Raw genomic sequence first — 27,747 nt, 5'->3', positions numbered from 1 at the left:
AGATGACCATTAGCTTGGGTGGTGCCTAAGCCACAGATGATCATTAGCTTGGGTGGTGCCTAAGCCACAAATTACCACTAGCTTGGGTGGTGCCTAAGCCACAGATGACCATTACCTTGGGTGGTGCCTAAGCCACAGATGACCACTAGCGTCCATGCACTAGATTGGGTGGTGCCTAAGCTTTTAAAAAAATATTTATTAATATTAATGTACTATAATATTCAATTATACAATACTCTTTAATTTGAGAATTTAATTACGGTATTTATCCAATTTTTAACTTTTATATTTTATTTCATTTATGGGCAATTTCAGTACTACCATTCGATGTCGATTGATACAAGTACAATTTATTTTAGCTAAGCGAAATTCCAAATACATTTCAGTGTCCGGGACTGCACACCTTCGAACGTTCACCTTTATTAAAATGGTTAACGGGGCAGTTTTATCGCCAACGCATTGCCTTTGCCCCAAACTTTGGGGTCCCGCGAAGATTTTGCTGAGGTTTGGTGAATTCTTAGATCGAGTCTTCTCAATTTTACTTAAGCGGCAGTTTCGCGAGTTCGGAGACATTCGAGCTGGGAATTCCTTTTCAGATAGAAATTTCGCGTTTAAATTGAGGCTTCGTTGTGATAGTTTTATTCAATTACTGAAGAATAATGGAAATTTTATGTTAGTGTATGCGGAATAGTTTTCATCTGATTTGATATTTTGCTCCCAAGTTGAATCTGCAAAATTATTTTTATCTCCTTTATCCAATGCTAGCTAAATGTAGTATAGTCTATCCGTTTTAATTCATTTTCGTACGTCATCTGTTCGGTTGCACTACGTAGCCGCTGTAGATTTTGAATAGTAAGCAGTTTTGATTTTGAGCCAAAACGGAACCATGTGATTTTTATTTAAGTAATAAGTTTGAGCTGAGTCTATTACAAATGTGTAGAACTTATTGAGCACGAGTTGAGACTAACAAATATTTTGCCTAATATAACAGCTGAAATGTAGGGCTTCCAACTGATTATCAGATAACACTTAGCGTTATTTGTTCCGAGTTAATATTTACCATAGATCAGATATCAGATTATCCGCATTTACACTCAGATATTTTCAGATCAGTTGATTTAGGTCAAGATGCAAAATCAGATAGTTTAAACGGTTTGAGTCTATTTGATCGATTCCCAAATGATCGAACGGGTCCCATTTGATCGAATTGCATTTGATCGAATGGCATTTGATCGAATGGCATTTTATCGAACGAAATTTGATCGAAAGCTACTGTAGGGTAAAACTACTAGTTTTTGGGAGTAAATCGAAAAGGCAACGGTGCATACGCGCCTACGGCGCGCGTACATTAACCTAACCTAACCTTACCTAACCTAACCTAACCTGATCCTATTTATATATATCAAAACCAACGGGCCGTTATCGTCGATATCATAAAAAATTCCATCATATAGTGTATAAAGTAAAAATATCTTCATCTTTGTGGCTTAATACAGTTAAAGCAATTAATTATTCCATCATTATTCCTTCTGCACTTAAGCAATGAATTATTCCATCATTATTCCTTCTGCACTTCATATTGACATTCGGTAAAATAAAAACATACCAACTGGTACTATAAATACTTTTGAATTCGATCAAATAGTATTCGATCATTTGAAGGTTCGATCTTATGAAACAAATGACCAATGGGATTCGATCAAATGGAATTTCGATCAATTGCAACGTATAATGATCGACTGTCGATCACATATTTTTCGATCAAATGGACCAACACCGTTTAAACACGAAAATTTTCTTACAGAAGTTGAGCATATTTCAGTTATAGAGTTTATTCCTTTCGAAATTTTAATTACTGTTTATTTTGATAATCAAAATTTGATTTGCTTTAAAGCTAACTGAAGCTGATGACGATCAGATAAGATCGGTTACTTGAAATAATGAATTTACAATTTTAGATCAGATTGCTGAGTGAGGGGAATCTAAAAGATGAATAAATAATTACCTTCAGATATCTGAAAATTATAATTTGAATAACCTGATCAATTGGCCATTGCTTCAAGAATGGGTGGTGTGGTTATTTTAACGTGAACTTACAATTGTATGATGGTAATAAGAAATTAATACATTCATGGTTACTTGTAAGGTGGTTGGAAATTCGTTTAGCACTGAGGGGTCGAAATGGCTATTCGTTCAAAGGGAAAAGTTAATTAAGAATGCCACGGTGTTTGATTGACTATTTGTACAGAGGCGTTGAAATAGCTATTCGTAAAAAGGGAAAAGTTAATTCAGAATGCCACATAGTTTGATTGACTATACGTAATGAGGGGTCGAAATGGCTATTCGTACAAACGGAAAAGATAATTGGAAATGCCGCAGTGTTTGATTGAATATTCGTACAGAGGGGTCGAAATATCTATTCGTACAAACGGAAAAGTTAATTGGGTATGTCACAGTGTTTGATTGACTTTTCGTATTGAGGGGTTGAAATTGCTATTCGTACAAAGGGAAAAGTTAATTGGGTATGTCACAGTGTTTGGTTGACTATTTCTACTGAGGGATTGAAATGGCTATTCGAAATGAGGGGTCGAAATGGCTATTCGTACAAAGGGAAAAGTTAATTGGGCATGCCACCGTGTTTGTAGGACTATTGGTACCGAGGGGTAGCAAACGGATTTTGATTGACTAACTCTTAATATGGAATATCTATTGGTACAAAAGATTTATCTGTAAAAATGTGTAAATATTATCATTTCAAATCGTAGCATATAGGACGCATCTATTTCGAGAAGCAAGTGTGATACGGAAGTTGGCGTCATCAATAGTAGTCGAAATCACGTTCGGGAATAAGTTAACATTGAGAGAATAGCCTATTTAATATCTCTCTATCTTCGCGAGTCCAACTCATTCCCATTCAGCCACATCGTCATAACAACTCTGACGTCACCCAATGACGTTTTCGTTCCATTCCCTCCTTCGTGCTAAATCATGGCAAGTCCTTCTTTACGAAAGGAATGCTTCCCCGCTAATTGCCACTGAGATGTAAGCCTGTCGTTGACGTACTCTCACTCTCTCTAGCACAAGACGCCCTCTTCCGGTGAACGCCGGAGTTATTATAAGGATGAGAAGGATTGAGTGGCCCAGATCTCGTTGAATATATCCTTTGAGAGGTGCCCAAATTGTCTACCTTATTTCGGTCGCATCCGATACATTTTCCACGCGCGTGTCGCGAGGGTCCAATATTGCTTTTCACTCCCGCCGTTCTTAACTTGTTAATTTATTAGGACTAAGTTGTATCTTTTAATTAAGGCATGGCTATTTTTTAGTTATCTGAAGGAACGTCCCTTGTGAGATACGTTTTCGTTTTGGTTCAAGAAATTAACTTTAATCGCGTAACTTTGGCAATGGCGTCGCTATGATTTTTATTTTGCGAGGGAGGGATTAATTTAGGCCAAAATGTCACGAAGCAAGGACGTAATTCTACTATATTTATCGAAATTTGTTGTTTGACTTTCGAGCTGCTTAATTATACTCAGTTGCAGCATGGATAGTAGATTTTAGAGGATCGGTAAAAAGCCTGGTTTTTAGCCCCCGTAAACCAATCACACTAATTAGGGAGTCGGCCAAGGTTATTTGAAAAAAACAAGTTTCGCTAAGAGTGGACGATACTGTTCGAAAAAAGATAAACACGAAGTACATTTTTACGACAAAAGGTATTTTTTCACGTTTTTATAGATTACATATGATATACTAAATATCAGTTGATAGATTTTATTGAATTAAAAAACCAAAATAACGTAACAATATCAACCGAATTAGATTGCCATTTTGAAATTTTAAGATCACGTGGTACAAACGACCTTGCAAGACTCCCTCGGAGTCTCTCGAGCTGATTGATACGCGGGGAGAAATAAAATGCACTGTGGAAGGGTATCGAAAACAACCTGTCCTCTTAATTTACTGTTTATTTGGCGGAAAGACACTAGCACGAATTTCCGGGAAATTGGCGGCGGGAATTTCGAAATTCACCCGTTTACGGTTGAATTTCTAAGTATACCCGCGCGCGTTATACAATTTTGGAAAATACCGTCTATTGCGCTATATTTCAAAACGATAATTAAACCATTAACATATATAAGATTGAAAAACAGTTGTAATAATTTATTTTAGTACTACAACTGAGGCATACCTAAAACAAATTACGTTTGGCGAGTGCAGGGTAAATACAGAACGGGTAATGCCGAGATTACCACGTTGACGTACATAAACGCGCGATTTGATGATTGTTTAGGAGCAAAATACTAAAAATATGCTATAATGAAGCTTAAAAATAATAATCTACGTTAAATATTTATTGATCACTTATAACACGCGTAGGAACCTTTAGCAAGTCAACAGAAAAATAGATGAAATTCTAAATTCCCGTTGCCGATTTATCGGAAATTCGTGCTAGTATCTTTCCGCCAAATGTACTAGATATTTGGCCTTTCTTAACCTGCAACTAAGTAAAATTAGAAATTTATGGAAAAAGTTATTGTGAAGTGTTTGATATAAGCATAATTAACAAAATAACAACAAGTATGTTATCCGAGTTAATGATCAATGTAGGTGTAGCTCTCAGCTCAAAGCCCCCTAGTGTCTAAATATTCCTACTTAGGTGAAAAATATATTACTGCCGAAAACGACAGCATACTACTTAGTTCTAGTGCTAGTCGAGTGCAAGTCCAAGTGACAGAGCTCTTGTTGAGAATGTCAGTGTCGAAAAAGTTAGGTCAGGAAATTACCATTAAAACAATAGGAAGAGGCATACTTATTGTTATTATGTTATTTATACCGCAATTACTACTGATCGGTGAAGACTTTGTGATAAAGTATTTCTTAAAGCTTGGAAATCTGTGTTAACTTTTATTAAAAAACCAAAAACCATTTGGAATTCGATTTTTATTGCAATTTATCATATGAAAGTTTTAAAAATTACTAATGGTTATAATAAATATTTCTGGGGGCTTTAATTAGTGAGGAAATAGTGTAATTTTGGGTGAAGGTTGCTAATTTTGAAATAGACGGGGGCCTATAGTACTCCCGAAATGTTTTAGCCATCGTCTTCAAAGTAGATAATTAAATGTTGTACAATAATTAATAATTGCAAATTTATCCAGGAAGCATAACTTATTTTAAAAAATGCAATATCAAACGGAATTTAAAGGTTTTTTAAGTAACTGATTTCTTTTTGGGTGGATATGTTTCGCGATTATCTCGGTAGGGGCGCTTGCGGACGATGCCTATACGAAAATGACTCGATTTGGATCCTAATGGAATCAAGACATCTATTTTGAATCCAATACTAATTAGATAAGTGTTGTTAATTTTCCGAAAAAATAAAATGCGGAAAAATTTCCGCAAATCGGAAAAATATAAAATTGAAACATTAATTACTTTTTAAGGGTTTTTATTGTTTTAACTTTTTATCGATATAAAATGTTTAATATCAGTAAACATACTACAAAACATTAATAGTATTACATTGTTAATCAGTTTAAACTTGTCTAGAGGTTTAGTTTTACTTTTAGATTCGAAAAAATGAAGCGAAAATGACGCTTTATTTAAATTTGCAAACAATATATTAGACTAATCATGGAATGAAACCTTTTTTTATTTTTTTCGGAAAAATACGGAAAATATTCCGACTTACAACACTAATTTAGATCAAATCTTAATAACGTTGATTACATTAATTGTAATTTGATTAAAGTCAAATTTGGATCTGAATAATTTTGGGTACAATTTTCGAATCAAATTTGATCTAATATTTTCGTCAGGCCAGTTATTATATCGATGCTTTAGTTTATTTTATCTTCAATTAGATTCTACCCAAATCTAATCACGTCTGCTACTTTAAAGTTTCAAACAATTTTGATAAAGTTTAAACCACGATTTAATGAGCCAAATATTTCGAGTCTAGTAGCAATTATAATATTGAAGAGCTCAAGAAATTTCCCTAAAAATCATAAGTCCATGAAAATATTACGAAAAATGATAGACCCAGCAACTCATAACTATTTGGTCACTTGGGGGAAACCTTAATATTCTACTTGAGAAAATTAATCTTGTTATTAATTTATTTTGGAACCAAATTATTTGAAGAAATGATTTGGAAAATGGAATAATAATAATAATAGTAATAATTAGCAAGGCTAATACCCTTGGCACGGTCACACGACAACTAAAACTCACTAACTAATTAGTTAAATACCTAATTGAGTCGTCGTCTGATCAAAACTCAGTTCGGCTGCGCTGGTTTCGGAACAACAAGAAGACGGTTCGGCGGGTAGTTATGAAGGATAAAGCATTTTGTGGCTACATTTTTACGATAAACCAGGGTACATGAAGTGATTAGACAATACTACAGCCATGGCAAAAGGCCCTTTGGACTGCAGTCTATGCTTTAATACTTTGTCGTTGTTTAGAAATTAAATGCAAAAATTCGAAATTTCGGTATTTACCTGGTGCTTGATCACAAAAGTTTAATTTTCCCTGAGGCAATTTTCATATAATAAATAATAATAATAATAATCAGCTAGGCTAATACCCAAGGCACCACCTTAGGCCCAAGTCAGCCATCGACTTTTAATGCATTGTAAATCAGGTGGCCGGAATACAATGCGTAGGAGGGTGGTGGAAAGCCATTCATACCACGCGAGCCAACAGCTCCCTACACACCGTTGACCTCCACCTCTGTTGACTATTAACTGCATAAGTAACATAATTAATCATAAGTATGACCACTATAGCCTTTCCGATGCATTTTCTCTTAATACTTATTTCCAACACTGCGCGCTGTATAAATAAACTTCTGGAACTGTTCAGTGGCGGTAATTTTAATATTCTTCGGCGTCAATCTCAGTATTTGATGTAATTCCCAATTAATTCCCAACAGATAGTTATGGTTAATAGTGTTACTTATAATCTACCTTATAAGTATACGCGCTTCCATAAAAGTCCCTATAAAATTGTTTCAAGGTGGCGACTACGACTGGTAGGCATGGCGCAATGAGGGGAATAACACTAATGGCTTTCCGTAATATAAAGATAATGACGTCACGTGAAATCAACCAATAAAACCCCTGAAAATCTGGCGTAATACCACCATTTATTATTAAATTATGAGAAGGTCGATAACGCTGGTTTCATAATCATTAATAATTTCCCATTTTGCCGTTCGATTAAAATCCAAACAGTTTTTCCCCACATTGCCAGAACGAGCGCGTACGGGTTACGGAACTTCAAAACACGCCCCAACTTCACACCATAAGCTTTGACGTGGTACGAAAAAAATACACCCTTCTTAGTATATGAGCGGCAAAGGCTTAAAAGGGCTTAATATTTAATTAAAAAACTTTGGTTCGTCTCGCTGCCGTCGGCCGCTTAAGATCCAATTCACAAGCTTAAAATTCTTCATTTTTGGTCCCAAGTATGATGACTCTTTTTTTTCACACGAAACGTTTTTTTGGGTTTTAATAAAGTTGAACATTTTTCTTTTTTTCACATTCCGCCACTATGAATCCGCTCAACTGCAATGCACCAATCAGTGAAGGATAAGCTGTCCTTAAAGGCGCCAATTATATGCAAATTTCGCGGCTTTTTATTTTTGGTTTAAGAACGTTTGGTTTAAGAACGCCACACTTCTCAAATTAATTTGTTACTAGCGCAAACTGCTGCTGTTTTGTTTTGTAAGAAAAGTTTTCTTTAAAATTTCCCCAAGTAGATTTCAATTAAAGGCTTTGCGGTTTTATTTCGCACCATCCCATCGAGGGGTGTACAGAGTTTATGTTTTTTAAATTATTATTTTTTGGTTTGGTAGTCTAGGTTTGTTACTAATTATTGTTAAAGATATATTTAGACTCTCAGTATTAAGTCTGAATACTATATGTAGGCTATATATAGGCTAGGTTTGTGACTATTATGTCTAAAACGTAAATGTCTATGCTAGGTTTGTGACTATGTAAATGTCTATGCTAGGTTTGTGACTATTATGTCTAAAACGTAAATGTCTATGCTAGGTTTGTGACTATTATGTCTAAAACGTAAATGTCTATGCTAGGTTTGTGACTATTATATTGAAACATAAGGCTAGGTTTTCGACTATTATATCTAAAAAGTATATATATAGGTTACGTTTATGACTATTAGATCTAAATCGTATATATAGGCTAGGTTAGTGATTATTATATCTAAAACGTATAAATATGCTATGTTTGTGACTATTATATCTAAAACGTATATATATGCTATGTTTGTGACTATTATATCTAAAACGTATATATATAGGTTAGCTTTCTGACTGTTATATATAAAACGTATATATATATATATATATATATATATATATATATATATGCTATGTTTGTGACTATTATCTAAAACGTATATATATATATATATATATATGCTATGTTTGTGACTATATATATATATATATATATATATATATATATATGGGCTAGGTTTGTGACGGTTCAATGTAAAGTATATATTAGGCTATTTTTGTAACTATTACATCTAAAACTTATAGCTAGGTTAGATTTGTGACTTACATCTAAAACGTATATCTAGACTAATTAAGTTCGTGACTGATAAATGTAAAGTGTATATTTTGAAACTTTTGTAACTATTATATCTGAAACGTATTTCAAAGCTAGGTACGTGACTGCTAATGTAAAGTGAATAATTAGATTTATTTTTGAGACTATTACAACTAATACGTACATCTAGGCTAGGTTAAATATAAAGTATATTTTTATTACACTTTGGTGATAGTCATAAAATTAGTTTATAGTGTATACTTAGGCTAATTTTGTGACTATAAATCTTAACGCGTATACTTAGGCTAATTTTGTGATTATAAATCCTAACGCGTATATGTTTGTGACCATTAAATTGTAACAAAACGACCACCTTTGTGACCATAAGATTGTAACAACGCGACCACTTTTGTGACAAATTAATTGTAACAACTCGACCACCTTTGCGACAAATTAATTGTAACCACGCGACCACCTTTGCGACAAATTAATTGTAACCACGCGACCACCTTTGTGACAAATTAATTGTAATCACGCGACCACCTTTGTGACAAATTAATTGTAACCATGCGACAACCTTTGTGACAAATTAATTGTAACCACGCGACCACCTTTGTGACAAATTAATTGTAACCACGTGACCACCTTTGTGACTAATTAATTGTAACCACGCGACCACCTTTGTGACAAATTAATTGTAACCACGCGACCACCTTTGTGACAAATTAATTGTAACCACGCGACCACGTATGTGACAAATTAATTGTAACCACGCGACCACCTTTGTGACTAATTAATTGTAACCACGCGACCACATAGGTGACAAATTAATTGTAACCACGCGACCACCTTTGTGACAAATTAATTGTAACCACGTGAAAACCTTTGTGACAAATTAATTGTAACAACGCGACAAGATTTGTGACAAATTAATTGTAACAACGCGACAAGATTTGTGACAAATTAATTGTAACAACGCGACAAGATTTGTGACAGTTAAATTGTAACAACGCGACTAACAAAAATGTTCTTTATTAACAGTTAATTTGCACCCTAAAAGCCAAGAAAAATTGTAAAATGAAAAACCGTGTTTGGAAATACTCGCTCAAATCGTAGGGCAACCCCTCAAAACATCATGAAAATATGTATTTGACAAAGTAGTCAGAAACACGGAAGGAATTTTAATAAAAACGTAGTATTTTTATGACTACTATTATTTTGGTATTCCACAACCCCCTTTCCTACGTATCCATTATCCCTCTCCGTAGCGCCATCTTCCGGCAATCCTCTCCCGCCTGCAGCTGAAGCTCCCTTTCATCCTTTGCTGATCAATTTTTCAATAAATCTTCGTCAGCGAAATTCACCGCTTTTCACCAGCTCATTTTTGCAGGCGGCGTGGGGATAAGATGCTATGCCACCCCCTACTCTTTTTGAACTCTAGCGATGGCCTGCTTATATAACGATGATGAAGTGTAGATGAAAAATACTGAATCGAATGTTTAGGCGCTTCATTGTGACGCCTATTTTTTAAGGTTTTGTTTTTGAAGAGAGATTGGAAAATTTCGAATTTTTTGGTGGTGTTTAATCATTTTAGTATCATTTAATCAATATAGTCATATTTAATCAGCTTAGTAATATTTAATCAGTTTAGTAATATTTAATCATTTAAATAGTATTTACTAATTTTAATAGTATTTCATAATTTCAGTAACAGTTAATAATTTCAGTAGCATTTCATAATTTCAGTAGTATATAATAATTTCAGTAGCATTTCATAATTTCAGTAGCATTTAATAATTTCAGTAGCATTTCATAATTTCAGTAGTATTTAATAATTTCAGTAGCATTTCATAATTTCAATAGAATTTCATAATTTCAGTAGCATTTTATAATTTCAGTAGTATTTAATAATATCAGTAGTATTTATTAATTTCATTAGTATTTAATAATTTCAGTAGTATTTCTTAATTTTAGTAGTATTTGATAATTTAAGTAGGATTTCATAATGTCAGTAGTATTTAATAATTTAAGTAGGATTTCATAATGTCAGTAGCATTTAATAATTTCAGTAGTATTTAATAATTTTAGTAGCATTTCTTAATTTTAGTAGTATTTGATAATTTTAGTATAATTTAATAATTTCACTAGTATTTAATCATTTTTCGATTTTTGCAGGCGGCGTGGGGATAAGATGCTATGCCACCCCCTACTCTTTTTGAACTCTAGCGATGGCCTGCTTATATAACGATGATGAAGTGTAGATGAAAAATACTGAATCGAATGTTTAGGCGCTTCATTGTGACGCCTATTTTTTAAGGTTTTGTTTTTGAAGAGAGATTGGAAAATTTCGAATTTTTTGGTGGTGTTTAATCATTTTAGTATCATTTAATCAATATAGTCATATTTAATCAGCTTAGTAATATTTAATCAGTTTAGTAATATTTAATCATTTAAATAGTATTTACTAATTTTAATAGTATTTCATAATTTCAGTAACAGTTAATAATTTCAGTAGCATTTCATAATTTCAGTAGTATATAATAATTTCAGTAGCATTTCATAATTTCAGTAGCATTTAATAATTTCAGTAGCATTTCATAATTTCAGTAGTATTTAATAATTTCAGTAGCATTTCATAATTTCAATAGAATTTCATAATTTCAGTAGCATTTTATAATTTCAGTAGTATTTAATAATATCAGTAGTATTTATTAATTTCATTAGTATTTAATAATTTCAGTAGTATTTCTTAATTTTAGTAGTATTTGATAATTTAAGTAGGATTTCATAATGTCAGTAGTATTTAATAATTTAAGTAGGATTTCATAATGTCAGTAGCATTTAATAATTTCAGTAGTATTTAATAATTTTAGTAGCATTTCTTAATTTTAGTAGTATTTGATAATTTTAGTATAATTTAATAATTTCACTAGTATTTAATCATTTTACTAGTATTTAATCATAAATTGTGGGGTAGTAATAATTTTACTAGTATTTAATAATTTTATTAGTATTTAATAATTTTATTAGTATTTAATAATTTTATTAGTATTTAATAATTTTATAAGTATTTAATAATTTTATTAATATTTAATAATTTTATTAGTATTTAATAATTTTATTAGTATTTAAAAGTTTTTATTAGCATTTAATAATTTTATTAATATTTAATAATTTTATTAGTATTTAATAATTTTATTAGTGTTTAATAATTTTATTAGTATTTAATAATTTTATTAGTATTTAATAATTTTATTAGTATTTAATAATTTTATTAGTATTTAATAATTTTATTAGTATTTAATAATTTTATTATTATTTAATCATTGTACTAGTATTTAATAATTTTATTAGTATTTAATCATTGTACTAGTATTTAATCATTTGGCTAGTATTTAATCATTTGGCTAGTATTTAATGCTTTTCGTCGTTATTTAACCATTTTAATGCCATTTTATCAGTATATTACGTCTTTTAATCGGTGTATTTTATCATTTAATTAGTAATTAATTAGTGTAATCAGTATTTAATCATTTGAACGTGACGTCATCCTCTCCACAATACAACTCTAGCGTCACGCCCTCTTTCCCAACCACGCCCCGCCTTTCAAAATGTCCGCCGAAATGTGAAAAGTTCATTTAGCGATGAGTACGAGGTCCACAAAAGCAACAATCAAATTGAGATAATGCTTTTCCTTAAATTTGGAAAAAATCTAAATTTAGCCTTTTGCAAAAGACGTAAATGGAGGTGCGGCGGCAGGGGGGGGGGGATTAAAACTAAAAAGAAATGGAACAAAGATACTGCGGAGTTGATGGGGGGGGGGTCGGTGCGAGATTAAAGTCGGAGATATAATGGTCGGTCGTTGTTCCTTAAGCCTTTGATTGGGTTTCTTATCTGGTCAAATATAGGCTAACGCTGGAATATAGTTCCTCGGCCAAGGAAGTATTACAGGAAGAGAGAGTATTTTTTCGATTGGATTTTGACTAGGCTAGCAAGAGAGAGAGAGAGAGAGAGAGAGAAGAGAGAGAGAGAGAGAGAGAGAGAGAGAGAGAGAGAGAGAGATAGATAAAACAAGGCAGCCACCGTGACTATTTGCCTCGTGCCCTGGTTTGAATTTTAGCCGACGGTGGAGACGCGCTGCGGCTGAAAATGGAACAAGCAGCCCATTTGTTACAGGAACGTCTTTTTGAGTGGATGGGAGAAAAGTCTTACTCTAAATAACTATGGCTCAGTTGATATAATGAGGTTCGGTTGATATAATGAGGTTCAGTTGATGTAATGAGGTTCAGTTGATGTAATGAGGTTCAGTTGATGTAATGAGGTTCAGTTGATGTAATGAGGTTCAGTTGATGTAATGAGGTTCAGTTGATGTAATGAGGTTCAGTTGATGTAATGAGGTTCAGTTGATGTAATGAGGTTCAGTTGATGTAATGAGGTTCAGTTGATGTAATGAGGTTCAGTTGATGTAATGAGGTTCAGTTGATGTAATGAGGTTCAGTTGATGTAATGAGGTTCAGTTGATGTAATGAGGTTCAGTTGATGTAATGAGGTTCAGTTGATGTAATGAGGTTCAGTTGATGTAATGAGGTTCAGTTGATGTAATGAGGTTCAGTTGATGTAATGAGGTTCAGTTGATGTAATGAAGTTCAGTTGATGTAATGAGGTTCAGTTGATGTAATGAGGTTCAGTTGATGTAATGAAGTTCAGTTGATGTAATGAGGTTCAGTTGATGTAATGAGGTTCAGTTGACGTAATGAGGTTCAGTTGATGTAATGAGGTTCAGTTGACGTAATGAGGTTCAGTTGATGTAATGAAGTTCAGTTGATGTAATGAGGTTCAGTTGATGTAATGAGGTTCAGTTGATGTAATGAGGTTCAGTTGACGTAATGAGGTTCAGTAGACGTAATGAGGTTCAGTTGACGTAATGAGGTTCAGTTGACGTAATGAGGTTCAGTTGATGTAATGAAGTTCAGTTGATGTAATGAGGTTCAGTTGATGTAATGAGGTTCAGTTGATGTAATGAGGTTCAGTTGATGTAATGAAGTTCAGTTGATGTAATGAGGTTCAGTTGATGTAATGAGGTTCAGTTGATGTAATGAGGTTCAGTTGAAAAATTAGGTTCAGTTGAAAAATTAGGTTCAGTGGATTTAATGAGGTTCAGTTGGAAAATGGGGCTCAATTTTAAAAATTAGGTTCAGTGGATTTAATGAGGTTCGGTTGGAAAATGGGGCTCAATTTTAAAAATTAGGTTCAGTTGGAAAATGAGGTTGAGTTGAAATAATGAGGTTCAGTTGATATAATGAGGTTCAGTTGACATAATGAGGTTCAGTTGACATAATGCGGTTCAGTTCGCATAATGAGACTCAGTTGGTGTAACGAGGCTCAGTTGGTATAATAAGGCTCGGTTGGCATAATCAGGCTCAGTTGGCAAAATGTGGTTTAGTTGGCCAAATTGGGCTCAGTTGGCATAATGAGATTCTTTTGTCAAAATAAGTATCTGTTCGCAAAATGAAATTAAATTAGCAAAATAGGTATCAGTAGGCAAAATGAGATTCAGTTGGCGCAAAATAAGGTCTAGTTGGCAAAATTGGGTTCATTTGACAAGCTTTTTTAAATTCATTTTCTAATGAAAAATTCGAAAAAAATTTCGTTAAGTGTCTCAGAAAAATTATGAATGAGTGTGTAATATCCAGGCTTCTCTTTTTCCCAATTTGACCCCTTAAATAAGCCCCTGGTTGGTGCATTAAAGCTCACAAGACGCATCATTTTTACTCAACTTTGTTGGTGAATAGTGTTTTCGAGTTCGGAAAACATGTTGCCTTTGAGTTCACACGAACAGTTGTCGAAATTTCGCGGACAACCGAATTAAATTTATCATAATTCCTAAAGGATTACCCATTGTACTACAAGATATGTCAACTAACATTAAAATAATTATTTAATATTAATATAATTAATTAGTTTCGCGGAATCAAAGGGATTGTACGATAATTATCCGAACTAAAGATTTGGAGCCAAGCCAAAAACCGACCGTCCGTTAAATATTGTTTTTGTGTTTTAGAGAAAGTCTCTTGTTCAATTCGAGAAAAACAAATCTAAAGGTAATGAAAGTATTTAAATATTGATTGTGCATACAACTTTGAAGCCTTGTAATATTTAAATAGTTAGTTTTTAAGAAAATGTTTGTGTTTAAAATTTATTTCAGAGCACCATTTGATATTTCTGAGACTTTTAGATATTTTAGAAACATTTTAACCTTTCAAATTAATTTTTCTTTGACGCCACAAATTACCAAACGTGACCAAATAAAATGCACCAAATTACTAAGAGGGATAAATTAAGCGCGACAAAAGGGAAAAATTACTTAGCGCGACGAATTACCAAGAGGGATAAATTCAGCGTGACAAAAGGGATAAATTACTTAGCGCGACGAATTACCAAGAGGGATAAATTCAGCGCGAAAAAACGGATAAATTACTTAGCGTGACGAATTACCAAGAGGGATAAATTCAGCGCGAAAAAACGGATAAATTACTTAGCGCGACGAATTACCAAGAGGGATAAATTAAGCGCGACAAAAGGGATAAATCACTTAGCGCGACGAATTACCAAGAGGGATAAATTAAGCGCGACAAAAGAGATAAATTACTAAGCGCGACGAATTACCAAGAGGGATAAATTAAGCGCGACAAAAGGGATAAATTACTAAGCGCGACGAATTACCAAGAGGGATAAATTAAGGGCGACCAAAGGGATAAATTACTTAGCGCGACCAATTACCAAGAGGAATAAATTACTTAGCGCGACAAATTACCAAGAGGAATAAATTACTTAGCGCGACAAATTACCAAGAGGAATAAATTAAGCGCGACAAAAGGGATAAATTACCAAGAGAGATAAATTAAGCGCGACCAAAGGAATAAATTACTTTACGCGACCAATTACCAAGAGGGACTAATTGAGCGCGACAAAAGAGATAAATTACTAAGCGCGACAAATTACCAAGAAAGATAAATTAAGCGCGACAAATTACCAAGAGGAATAAATTACTTAGCGCGACAAATTACCAAGAGGAATAAATTACTTAGCGCGACAAATTACCAAGAGGAATAAATTACTTAGCGCGACAAATTACCAAGAGGAATAAATTAAGCGCGACAAATTATCAAGGTGGATTAATTACACAAAATGAACAAACTACAAAATTAGTCAAATTACGTAGAGTGTACAAATCATTACGGAGAATGTACAAATCAGCCGTACAACTGAGCAAAGTGGAGGTCGTGCGCCACTTCATAGGCTGCCTCGCAACGTTCTCATTGTAATACAAAGAGGAGAAAAATTCGTCCAGATAAAAACTGAAGCAATCGGGGGAGGGCTGGAAACTCAATGAAACCCTCATCATATCCTTTCCATCAGACAACCCGTCGGCGACAAGTTAAATTGGCAGTGAACCCCAGTTCCCCCGCTCGCTTTAAGCGCATCCCGATCGGCGCTTTCACGTTAGGGTGTGTCACTGTCCGGTTTTGGGAGACGTCATTTAGTAAATGGACGGGCGATTCTTCGAGTGAGAGAACCGAAAATGGACGAAGCCCCCGATCTCGCGAAAAACCGGGAATGGCGAGAAGGAAAGTGACGTGATGATGGTTCTATTTGCTTGAAACGCTGCCCGCGGAGAGAGAGCATCAACTTGTCGGTTATTACGCCTAATAGCGCGTGTCTTCGTTGAATTATTGAAAGTGGAAATACGTTTTGCACCGTGATTTTGATTCCCTTTTTGTCCCGGGAAAGAAAAATGTTTCGATACGAATTCGAAGTTGATATCTTGCCAAGTTGGTCCTTTTTTAAACCTAGAAGGACACTGCTTAACGTACTTGTTGGTTGCGACCTGGATTTATACCTTTCCTTTAAAGCTTTAAGCCTTGGTTTCCATTAAAGGCCGACTACATAGTTATTCGGTTTACACTGGAAGCTGGCTCGCTGCGAGACACATATGCTATGCAAGCAGCCAACAGCCAGTGAAAAACGGAGTAAACCGAATAAATATGTAGTCGACCTTTAACGCGGGTAACGGCGCAACGCTCAACTTTGGAACTTTGACGCTCGTGAAGAAAATTACATGATCACGCTCGCTAGTGGAAACTAACCCTTAAGCCGGCTACACACGTGAGACGAGGAGCGAGCGACTTGACGCGAAATTTGAATAAATCCCAGTTTCGCACGCGCTTCGCTTGCTCGTGCACGAACTTGGTTTTTGAAACAACGCATTCGTGCACGCTCAAAATACGCTTGAGAGCTTTATGTGTGCAGCCGGCTTTAAGCTTGGTTTCCATCTAGGAGAAACAAACACAAGGAGAACGCAGCTAGCCTTTTGTTGCTACTTCCACTAGGGCGCGTCATAATGTAAATTTTTTAAGGCACGTAAAAACGTTTGTAGGTCACAAAATTGAGCGTCGTTACGCGCACTAGTGTAAACCAAGGCTTAGGTGGAATTTTGTTGTAAGTTTTCAGATTTTCAAATATATTTTATCGCGATAGTGGGTAAATTTGATCCTGGAACAATTTTGCACAAGTGGATTGTTAAATTTAGAGTAAAAAAGAGTGCACTATTAATCCCAGAACAAGACCAGAATGTTTATATTTAAACGTTATGGATAATTATAGTGTTGTAAGTAGGAAAATTTCCCGTATTTTCCGAAAAAAAATAGTTTTAATTCCATGATTAATCAAATATATTGTTTGGAAATTTAAATATAGCGGCATTTTCACCTAATTTTTCAAATCTGAAAGTAAAACAAAACCTCTAGACTAGTTTAAACTGATTAACAATATAACACTATTAATGTTTTGTAGTATGTTTACTGATATTAGACATTTTATAGCGATAAAAAACATTAAAAATCCTTAAAAAGTAATTTATGTTTCAATTTTTTTATTTTTCCGATTTGCGGAAATGTTTTTCTGGAAATTGTTGCGCATTTTATTTTTCCGGTAAATTAATAACCCTAGATAATTACTATGTTGAGACGGTACTTGGAGCTCATGGTCGAATTTATTACCCGGGTTGAGGAAAAACGTCATTGACGCATGGAACCAAATAACTTATTAATTTCTTCAGTGAAAACCCGTACAAAACGCGGCATCATCCGGTGTTTCGAATTTTCCTCCCGTTTATCCCCCATTTTTGGTACAAACGGAAATAGATGCGCCACCATTCGTATTTCTATTGCGCTACGGGTTTTGACAATATGATCCGACCTATCTACTATCGTACGCTATGTTTAAACGGTCGTTTTATTTGAATATCACTCATCGATTCAAGCTCATAATTTAAAGGTTTTTAATAGAATTAACTGATTTTCATGAGATTACTTCTAAACATTATTTAGTTTAATTACTTTGGTAAATTTTTTTGACTAATAACTTTATCAAATTGGTAAGTTATTTTTTCGGCAGAGCGAAAGGTCCCCAAGTTAATTCGTTCCATGTTCCGATACTGTTTGAGTTTTTCTGATACATAATCGGGAATGAAACAAGGTTGTTGAACGCAGTGTAGTGGAAAACCGAAGAAACCCGTTTGTTCAGTCGGTCTAAATTATTGCCAAGTGAACAGTTGGAGAAATTGCCGGGAGTAGTGGCTCACTCCTGCAATCCCAGGCGTCCGGGAGGCAGAGTTTGTGGATGGTCGTGTGAGGACGACTACCACTAATCACCCAACGGGTGGTCGGAATACTTCCGCCACGGGTGTCCCCACCCCTGTCCCCACGTATTCCCCCGTTGGCGTGGCCGTTCCACATATCTCGCCCTGATTAATCAGATGGTGTTTCGCCGGGCTCGCGGTCTTCTCAGACTCAATCAGCCCTTTCTTCCTTGAATAAAAAAAAAACAGTTGGAGAAATTAAAACAAAATTTTTATAATTTTTCTGTTTGTAATAATAATTTTTGAAAATTTTACGTAGGAGTTCAGTTCAGTTTTGAAGGGTTAGATCGTTATAAAAAGGGCGACTCGTGGAATTTTAATTAGTGTCTTGTTCAACTTGTTAAAAAGTTGCACGCGCTCTTTAATATTTTAGCGTAAAAGGCTCGCGCATCTTTTTTATTTCAGGGAGCACGCGCGAAATCGCTCGAACCCCTTTTACGCTAAAATATCAAGACGCGCGCGTGGAACTTTAAACAAGTTGAATAAGACATAAATAGAGTTGATGCTAGCGTCTATTGGCTATCATAGTGAAACGTCACTTCTATGTCACGAGTGACAAGCCCGAAACATATAAACAAGAAGGCCAATATAACTTTATAGAAAAGCCTATTGAATTCTAATTAAAATTAATTAACATTTAATACTTTGGTTTGCTCAAGTTTGTTTAATATTTTCTTCCTAGAAATATTAATTAACGATTTTTTAAAACCCTCGATTTAAATCATGATTGATTTAGGTCAGCCAACTTTTTAATGTTTGTTAATTAAACGCTGCTTTAACAGAGAATTTGATTAAAGACAATTCTGAGAAACAATATCCGGAAAGTTGACGTTTGTCAACAAATATTTTTTCATACTTCAGAAGCGTTAATGATGTAATAACTTTCGATAATAAATGTACAAGGGTCAGATTAAAAAAAGGGGTAACCGTGTTCATAACAAATTTATTATCTTGACAGCCAAACTTTGGCATCCAATTAACCGGACAGCCAGTCATTATTTTTAATAAGTCTGCTTATGAGCGGGGCTCTTTTTGTAAAGAGTGGGTCGTTTTGGATTTTGACACATTGCCCAACCGAAAACTATTTATTTCAATCTTTTTTCCCTGCGAAGGGGCGAAAAGGGTCGATTAGAATTGGGGAAATGCCTCCTTTTGAAAAACTAACAGTTGATTCGAGCCATTAATTATTTGACTTAAATATGTTTCTTTTTTTTATTTGCAGGGTTTCCATAACGACCAGATTTCCGAAACTTTTTGGTCGTTCTCCAGTGATTTAAAAGGTAGGATTTATTTTTTTGTAGTTTTTTTTTAAAGTTTGTCACAGAGAAAATATGGTATTATATTAGGTTTTTTTGCCTTAAAGCAAAAGGCGGCTCAACGTGAAGTAGCTCTTTTTCAATAGATGTCGCTAGCGTAGAAAATGAAAAGGCGGTACTTATAGGTACCCCTCGCGTTGATTGGATCTTTTATAAATTGGTCAATAACATAAATTACAGCAATTTTAAACAATATTTTTACATGGGATATTTAATTTAGGTTAAAATTCACTAACTAGAGTCAGGGCCGGACTAAGAGATCCTGGGCCCATAGGCAGAGAAGGAGCCTGGGCCCCCTTTTCACGCGCTGCATTTACTCTTATCCCTGGAACTAGGCTGTACCTGAATTTCCCTGATTCGGCGTAGAAGTCTGAGCTCTACGGTTATATTACTAAATAAAAGCTCTTAACAATCGTCGACTAAATACGCGATAATTATGCAACATTGCGATTTAAGGCTGCGTCCGTAAACTGCCAGGCAGAAATTTTGGTAATTTTAAAACAAAATCTTCTACCTAGGAATTTCTCCAATATAAATTACGGTTGATATTATAGATTTATGCCTTCGAATAAAGTAATTACGGTCACTGGAGGGCCCCTTCCAAGGATGGGCCCCTAGGCCACGGCCTAGGTTGGCCTAAACGGAAATACGGCACTGAATAGAGTATAAGTTGTCTAACTATAATACTCTACAATGGCTCTCTGACGACGTTATCATTTGGCTATTTTGAATTTTAGCTTCCTTTGCCATAAATAGATGGCACCACGCTCTCCAGTAAAGGGGCGTTTTCCGTAGAATCGGATAGATTCATGGCCATCTCTAATAACAAAGGGCATTTTCATAATACAGGTGGAAATGATAGAGCCGCCACTTGCTTTAATGTTTATTAGACTTTTACCTTTTCAAGTATTTTTCAAACCAACCGTCGAATTTTGTAAACCGACCGTCAAATTTTGTAAACTGACCGCGAAATTTTGTATACCCACAGCGAAATTTTGTATACCCACACCGAATTTTTTGTATACCGACCGTCAAATTTTCGTTGAAATATTTGAAACCAACAGTTTATTAAAGTTCTACCTCATCTCAAATTAAATTTATATCAAACCGAAAAATAATTAGCGTCGAACAAAGCGTAAAAATTATCAAAAATTGCTTAATTATTAAATGAAAACCAATCCAAATTACCTAATTTAATAATGTCATCTAACATAAATTCATTCATTTTAAAATTTAACTAGCCAGAATTAGTTTTAAGTCGATCAGAATTCCTTTTTAAAATATTAATTAATTAAATTTAAAATTTCATAAGAGAATATATTTTTATCACGGATTGCCAATTTTCGGTTTTGTACGTGAATTTAGTAGTAGCGTTTAGCGATAAACACCGCCTTTTATTTGAACGTCGCGAGTCCTACTGCAACGGAAAAAGAGGTAGTAGGCCTAAAACAATTTAAACTTATCCCTCGATCTCTTACGTGCGGGGATCGCCGTCAAAAATATAAAAGCAACAGCATTGAATTTATCCCATCTCGTTCTTTGGCTGCCCTCTATATTTTTACGAACATTCAGCCGCGGAGATTGAGGCTCTTAAAGCATTTCGATAAGAATTTGTTATATCTTCCTTTGTACGGGCGAAAAGCTCGCCGTATTTTCCTTGGAGAAAAAAGACCGTTCGCGATAAGAGATTCTATATAATAGTTTTCTTAAGGCAGCGTCACAGCATGTACCCTTTTCCTTATAACAACACAAAGCACCTTCTATTCTTAAAAAATAATGGCTATGGGTGTAGCTGAACACGCGACGTACGCACTAAAGTTGCTTAGACTTTTTTAATCGGGATTGTGGGTTTTATATACACCAACGAAAAATAGGGATCACAACAACTGATGTTGGAGGGGAAAATCGTTCAATTTGCTTAGATTTCTGTGACGTATTTCACACTGTCGTCTACAAGAGTTTCTGCAAAGACCATTAGGAAAATTTATAAAATTTACAAATGTTTTTAAATAAAAATATTGGATTTAATTTTGTTAATTTTTGTTTGATAAGAACTAGGTAATTTAACCTAATTTTATTTTTAAAATTTTACTTTACTAGAATTTCATTCCAATTAATTTATATTTGGCGCGAATGTAAATTATTAATAAAATAAGCTTTATTTTAGAACCGTTTCGTGAAAGAAAAAATCAAGCAAGTCTAAAAATTTATATTTTTTAAAAGCTAGTTTCTGTTACAAACCTAGGTTTATTTATATAAATTGAAATCTGATACTCGAAAAACTTAAGCCTAATGTATAATCACGAGGAAGAAGATCCTTATTTAAGGGTTTATTAACTTTTAATCGGTCGACAAACCTCTATAGCACCCAAAGTAATTTTCAACTAGAAGACTTTAGTTTTCATATAGTTAAACTAACTTTACCTATCCTTATCCTAAACCTAACATAATCATAAACCAACCCTAATCTTAACCTAAGCCTTAGCCAGTGGCGTAAATAGCGCCCCCGCAGACCCCGCGGCGCGGGGGGGGCCCGAGAACTAGGGGGCCCCCAAACGTTTATGAATAAAATCGGTGCTATTTAAAAGGGCCCCAAGTCGTTTTCCGCGGGGGGGGGGGGGGGGCGGAGTTCCTAGTTACGCTACTGGCCTTAGCTAACCTTAACCTATCCTTAAATTAAATCCCGCCTAAGTTAAAACAAAAGCATGACAAAATAGGTCTAACCACCAATAGGCCTTTCTATAAAATAAGCTACGCCTTCTGAACTTAATGAGGAAGGTAATTTTATCTAAGTTATAGAGGAAGGTAATTTAATCTAAGTTATAGAGGAAGGTAATTTAATCTAAGTTAACGAGGAAGGTAATTTAATCTAAGTTAACTAGGAAGGTAATTTAATCTAAGTTATAGAGGAAGGTAATTTAATCTAAGTTATAGAGGAAGGTAATTTAATCTAAGTTAACGAGGAAGGTAATTTAATCTAAGTTAACTAGGAAGGTAATTTAATCTAAGTTAATGAGGAAGGTAATTTAATCTAAGTTAATGAGGAAGGTAATTTAATCTAAGTTAACGAGGAAGGTAATTTAATCTAAGTTAACGAGGAAGGTTATTTAATCTAAGTTAACGAGGAAGGTAATTTAATCTAAGTTAACGAGGAAGGTAATTTAATCTAAGTTAACGAGGAAGGTAATTTAATCTAAGTTAACGAGGAAGGTAATTTAATCTAAGTTAACGAGGAAGGTAATTTAATCTAAGTTAATGAGGAAGGTAATTTAATCTAAGTTAATGAGGAAGGTAATTTAATCTAAGTTAATGAGGAAGGTAATTTAATCTAAGTTAACGAGGAAGGTAATTTAATCTAAGTTAATGAGGAAGGTAATTTAATCTAAGTTAATGAGGAAGGTAATTTAATCTAAGTTAATGATTAAGGTAATTTAATCTAAGTTAACGAGGAAGGTAATTTAATCTAAGTTAACGAGGAAGGTAATTTAATCTAAGTTAACGAGGAAGGTAATTTAATCTAAGTTTACGAGGAAGGTAATTTAATCTAAGTTAACGAGGAAGGTAATTTAATCTAAGTTAATGAGGAAGGTAATTTAATCTAAGTTAACGATTAAGGTAATTTAATCTAAGTTAACGAGGAAGGTAATTTAATCTACGTTAACGAGGAAGGTAATTTAATCTAAGTTAACGAGGAAGGTAATTTAATCTAAGTTAATGAGGAAGGTAATTTAATCTAAGTTAACGAAGAAGGTAATTTAATCTAAGTTAATGAGGAAGGTAATTTAATCTAAGTTAACGAGGAAGGTAATTTAATCTAAGTTAACGAGGAAGGTAATTTAATCTAAGTTAACGAGGAAGGTAATTTAATCTAAGTTAACGAGGAAGGTAATTTAATCTAAGTTAACGAGGAAAGTAATTTAATCTAAGTTAACGAGGAAGGTAATTTAATCTAAGTTAACGAGGAAGGTAATTTAATCTAAGTTAACGAGGAAAGTAATTTAATCTTAGTTAACGAGGAAGGTAATTTAATCTAAGTTAACGAGGAAAGTAATTTAATCTTAGTTAACGATTAAGGTAATGAGGAAGGTAATTGGGAACCGCTGCTACGTTCAGTCGCTTTCCTTATTTCAAATTCATTTCAAAAGTGACGTATCTTGACTTTCGCTCGTCAGATAGCGAGGTTCGAACGCGACCCTATAGATTTGCAATGAGCATCTTTTGTCTTTACCGCGCGACTGACCATTGGGGAGGGGGTGTCATTTGTCCATTCTTCGGGGTCGTCCATCGATAATGCTTGGGTTTCCTCTCTCCGGTCGTACGGGGTTTTTTCCCCCACTATCCGCTTCTTGGCCTGGACATTAAGTAAGACGTCGCAGTAGCGGAAGATATCGAAAAACGGTCACTGTCCACTTAAGATGGCCCGAGATAAGCTGATACCCTTCTCTTCCACCACTACTGACCTTCTAAGCGCCTTGTTGCCCCCCCCCGGCTGGCTAAGGGGGTCATTCTATCAGCAGACGATTCAATTTTCCACGGCTCTCTGTAAAAAATTGATTGTCCGCACGCTATACAAGATTACCGGTCATTTTTAGTTCGGCGCCGGTTTGAGTAATGGCTCGATACAGGCAACAGTTTTATTTATACCGAAGCTTCATAATGTGAATTTATAAATGGAAATTTTATAGGGTTAGCTTAAAGTTGCGCATTTTTATTTGGGGAAGCTGTTATAAATGGTTGATAGGTTTTGGGGAAAACTAGGTGAAATATTTTGGAGAAAAAATTTAGAGGGCCTGATAGCTTATGGTTATCGGTGTACTGTAGCTTGGTGAATATGTAAGTGCTTTCAGATTTAGTCATTCGCGAAGTTTGTAAAGATTCTTAAGAAGTGACAACTTTTTTTCCAAGTTGAAAAGCCAGTTTCCTATTTAGATTTAGGTCAAATTTATCTTTAGACGATGATCAAATTTATCTTTAGACGATGATCCAATTTATCTTTAGACGATGATCAAATTTATCTTTAGACGATGATCAAATTTATCTCTAGACGATGATCCAATTTATCTTTAGACGTAGATCAAATTACCTTTAGATGAAGCTAAACATTTATCTTTAAAAGAAGTAGAGCACTTCTCTTTGTAGTCGAAATTATTTTTATTATATTTAACTTTAAACTAAGATCATATTTATCTTTAGACTATGATCATATTTATCTTTAGACTAAGATCATATTTATCATTAGACTATGATCATATTTATCTTTAGACTATGATCATATTAATCTTTAGGCTAAGGTCATATTTATCTTTAGACTGTGATCATATTAATCTTTAAAATAATATCATATTTATCTTTAGACTATAATCATTATCATCTTTAGACTATGATCACTATTATCTTTAGACTATGATCACTATTATCTTTAGACTATGATCATTATTATCTTTAGACTATGATCATTATTATCTTTAGACTGTGATCATATTTATCTTTAGACTGTGATCATTATTATCTTTAGACTATGATCATTATTATCTTTAGACCGTGATCATTATTATCTTTAGACCGTGATCATTATTATCTTTAGACCGTGATCATTATTATCTTTAGACCGTGATCATTATTATCTTTAGACCGTGATCATTATTATCTTTAGACTATGATCATTATTATCTTTAGACTATGATCATTATTATCTTTAGACTATGATCATTATTATCTTTAGACTGATCATTATTATCTTTAGACTGATCATTATTATCTTTAGACTATGATCATTATTATCTTTAGACTATGATCATTATTATCTTTAGACTATGATCATTATTATCTTTAGACTAGGATCATATTTATCTTTAGACTAGGATCATATTTATCTTTAGACTAGGATCATATTTATCTTTAGACTAGGATCATATTTATCTTTAGACTTTGATCATTATTATCTTTAGACTTTGATCATTATTATCTTTAGACTATGATCATTATTATCTTTAGACTATGATCATTATTATCTTTAGACTATGATCATATTTATCTTTAGAATATGATCATATTTATCTTTAGAATATGATCATTATTATCTTTAGACTTTGATCATTGAATGTTTCTCTCAAAGTGGAATGTTTCTCTTGAGATAAAGTGGCAGGTTTCTATTTAAATAAAGTGAAACGGTTCTCTATAGGCGTAGATCAAATTTCTCTATAGGCGTAGATCAAATTTCTCTATAGGCGTAGAACAAATTTCTCTATAAGCGTAGATCCAAGTCGAACGTTCCTCTTTATACGAAGCTGTAATTTTAAAGTCGCGAATAACCATATGACAACGACTTAAGTAGATTTCGTAGATTCACGTTTAGGCACGCTCCCCTGGCGGGAGGGTCTTTGTTTCCGTCGTGCAGGGGGGTAAATAGGGGAATCTCTTTTTCTAAGGAGCTATCATTTAGCGCATTCGCATTTCAGGATTTTATTGCGCGACGGATTCTGCGGTCAAGCTGACGGCTCTGTCTTCCGGTCAATAAGAGATCTTCGCGGCCGAATGACCAGCGAGTGACCCCCCGCCGTTAGTGGCCGTTGGACCTCCTGGTTATGACTCCGCGGGGAGAGGGGGCGTTGTTGTCTTCTTTCGGCCGTGGCCGGACACTCGCGTGTGGCCGCGTAGAACAGTAGAAGAGTGCGCGCGATTTTCCATTCTATTTGCTCGCTTTACTCCAATTTTTCCCTAAGTTGAGTAGAATCGTTTGATAAATGAAGCATTTTTATGGTTTTTAAGTTGGGGTTTTGCGGGTTAAATTAAAGAGTAAGTTGCAAATTAGTCGTTACCGCCTTAATTTTGTTAATAAACGAAGCGCTTACGTTTAAAGTACCCAAATGTAAAGTTTAGTTGTTTTCCGTTTCGAAGATAATTAGAAACTATTAGTAGAACGCCAAAACAATTGGTATTTTAGCGTGGTGATTGACGTCATTGACTACACGTTATTTCTCATTGGTCGCTATCCCCAACAGTTTAGGCTGGGATATAAAATGTAAATCCGAAATATCCCCTAATGAATGATGGAATTCTACTACTGAATTTTGTACGTGGGTGCTTACAAGGTTTTAAAAACACGCGCTCACGCTTATCCATATTATCATATGTAACATAATTACTCATAAGTGTGCCTCTGTTTAACATATCTGTATTAAAAAATTAACTGAGACCTTGTGTCACAGCCACCAAAGAAAATACAGCACTAACGTCGCGTAAAACTGGTTTTAACTTCCTTCCCTCCCCGCTAGAACTAGTTTTGATGACGATAAAACCGTCATCGACTAGAAAGTGACGTCAATTACGTCATATCTTTGCAACAAGGTCTCATTGAGAAAAATTTCCTTTTGGCACACTTATGTTACATATGATATTATGTAGCAAGGTATTACAATAATCATCTTGGTAGGATAGTGGGGACTATATAATCTACCAGATGCAGTGGGAAAAATTCAGACAGAACCATTGTCCATGACGACACAAACTTGGCGCTATAAAATTATCGTTCAGAATAAAAGCCGCAGTGGGGCGCTGCAAGTAAATTTAATTTTAATATTAAATAAACTCAACGACGGTATTTCATTATGTGAGTAACATTTTTGGAAAACCCATCAATGAACGAGGAAAATATAAAATAGTTCAGTTTCTATTCCGAAAATCTATTTGCAACTTACTCTTTAATTATGTTCAAGACTGAATGTTAGACAATTGATTTCATGCTCATTAAGTACGACAATTTTGATTATTTTAATGCCAATTTTTCTATCCTCCTTAATGGAAGTCGTAAGTTTCACCTCGCACATATTTAGACACTAGGGGGCTCTGAAAATCAGTTCAGTGATAGTTTTTGCTAAATATCGTATTGTTTTTATGTTTCTTTTGAGTCCATCTAGAACTAATTTCGGTGCTATTTTATTCCTAGCTATTTTATACACGTTTTGTGAGAATCCAGGAATCCATACCTCTACTTGGAATGTTTTATCCTGGTGTATCGCGTATGGTAAGATCACTCTGACGGCTTTGGCCCCGCCTACGAGAGAAAAAATTCCCTCTCACGTTGTTGCTTGTTAAGTTAACATAGTGACGTCAAGAAAACCGTCAGCCTCAACGAGACGAAAATCTGCCG

The 27,747-nt window shown here is 34.3% G+C and overlaps 1 protein-coding gene across 3 annotated transcripts in view; it reads left to right on the top strand.

Moving 5' to 3' along the window:
* The window catches only part of LOC149962227 (metabotropic glutamate receptor-like), a 331,639-nt gene that overhangs the window by 72,727 nt on the left and 231,165 nt on the right, over positions 1-27,747 (top strand). For all 3 annotated transcript variants that reach the window (XM_090179170.1, XM_090179168.1, XM_090179175.1), the window contains exon 2: positions 19,505-19,562. The gene's annotated coding sequence lies outside the window, so the exon portion shown is untranslated. The remainder of the gene's footprint in view (positions 1-19,504; positions 19,563-27,747) is intronic.

The sequence above is a fragment of the Leiobunum rupestre genome, chromosome 1 (genome assembly GCF_980474605.1).
Source record: "Leiobunum rupestre chromosome 1, qqLeiRupe1.1.hap1, whole genome shotgun sequence".
Classification (NCBI taxonomy): Eukaryota; Metazoa; Arthropoda; class Arachnida; order Opiliones; family Sclerosomatidae; genus Leiobunum; species Leiobunum rupestre.
The sequence above is the reverse complement of the archived record's forward strand: the minus strand, read 5'-3'. Positions and strand labels throughout refer to the sequence as shown.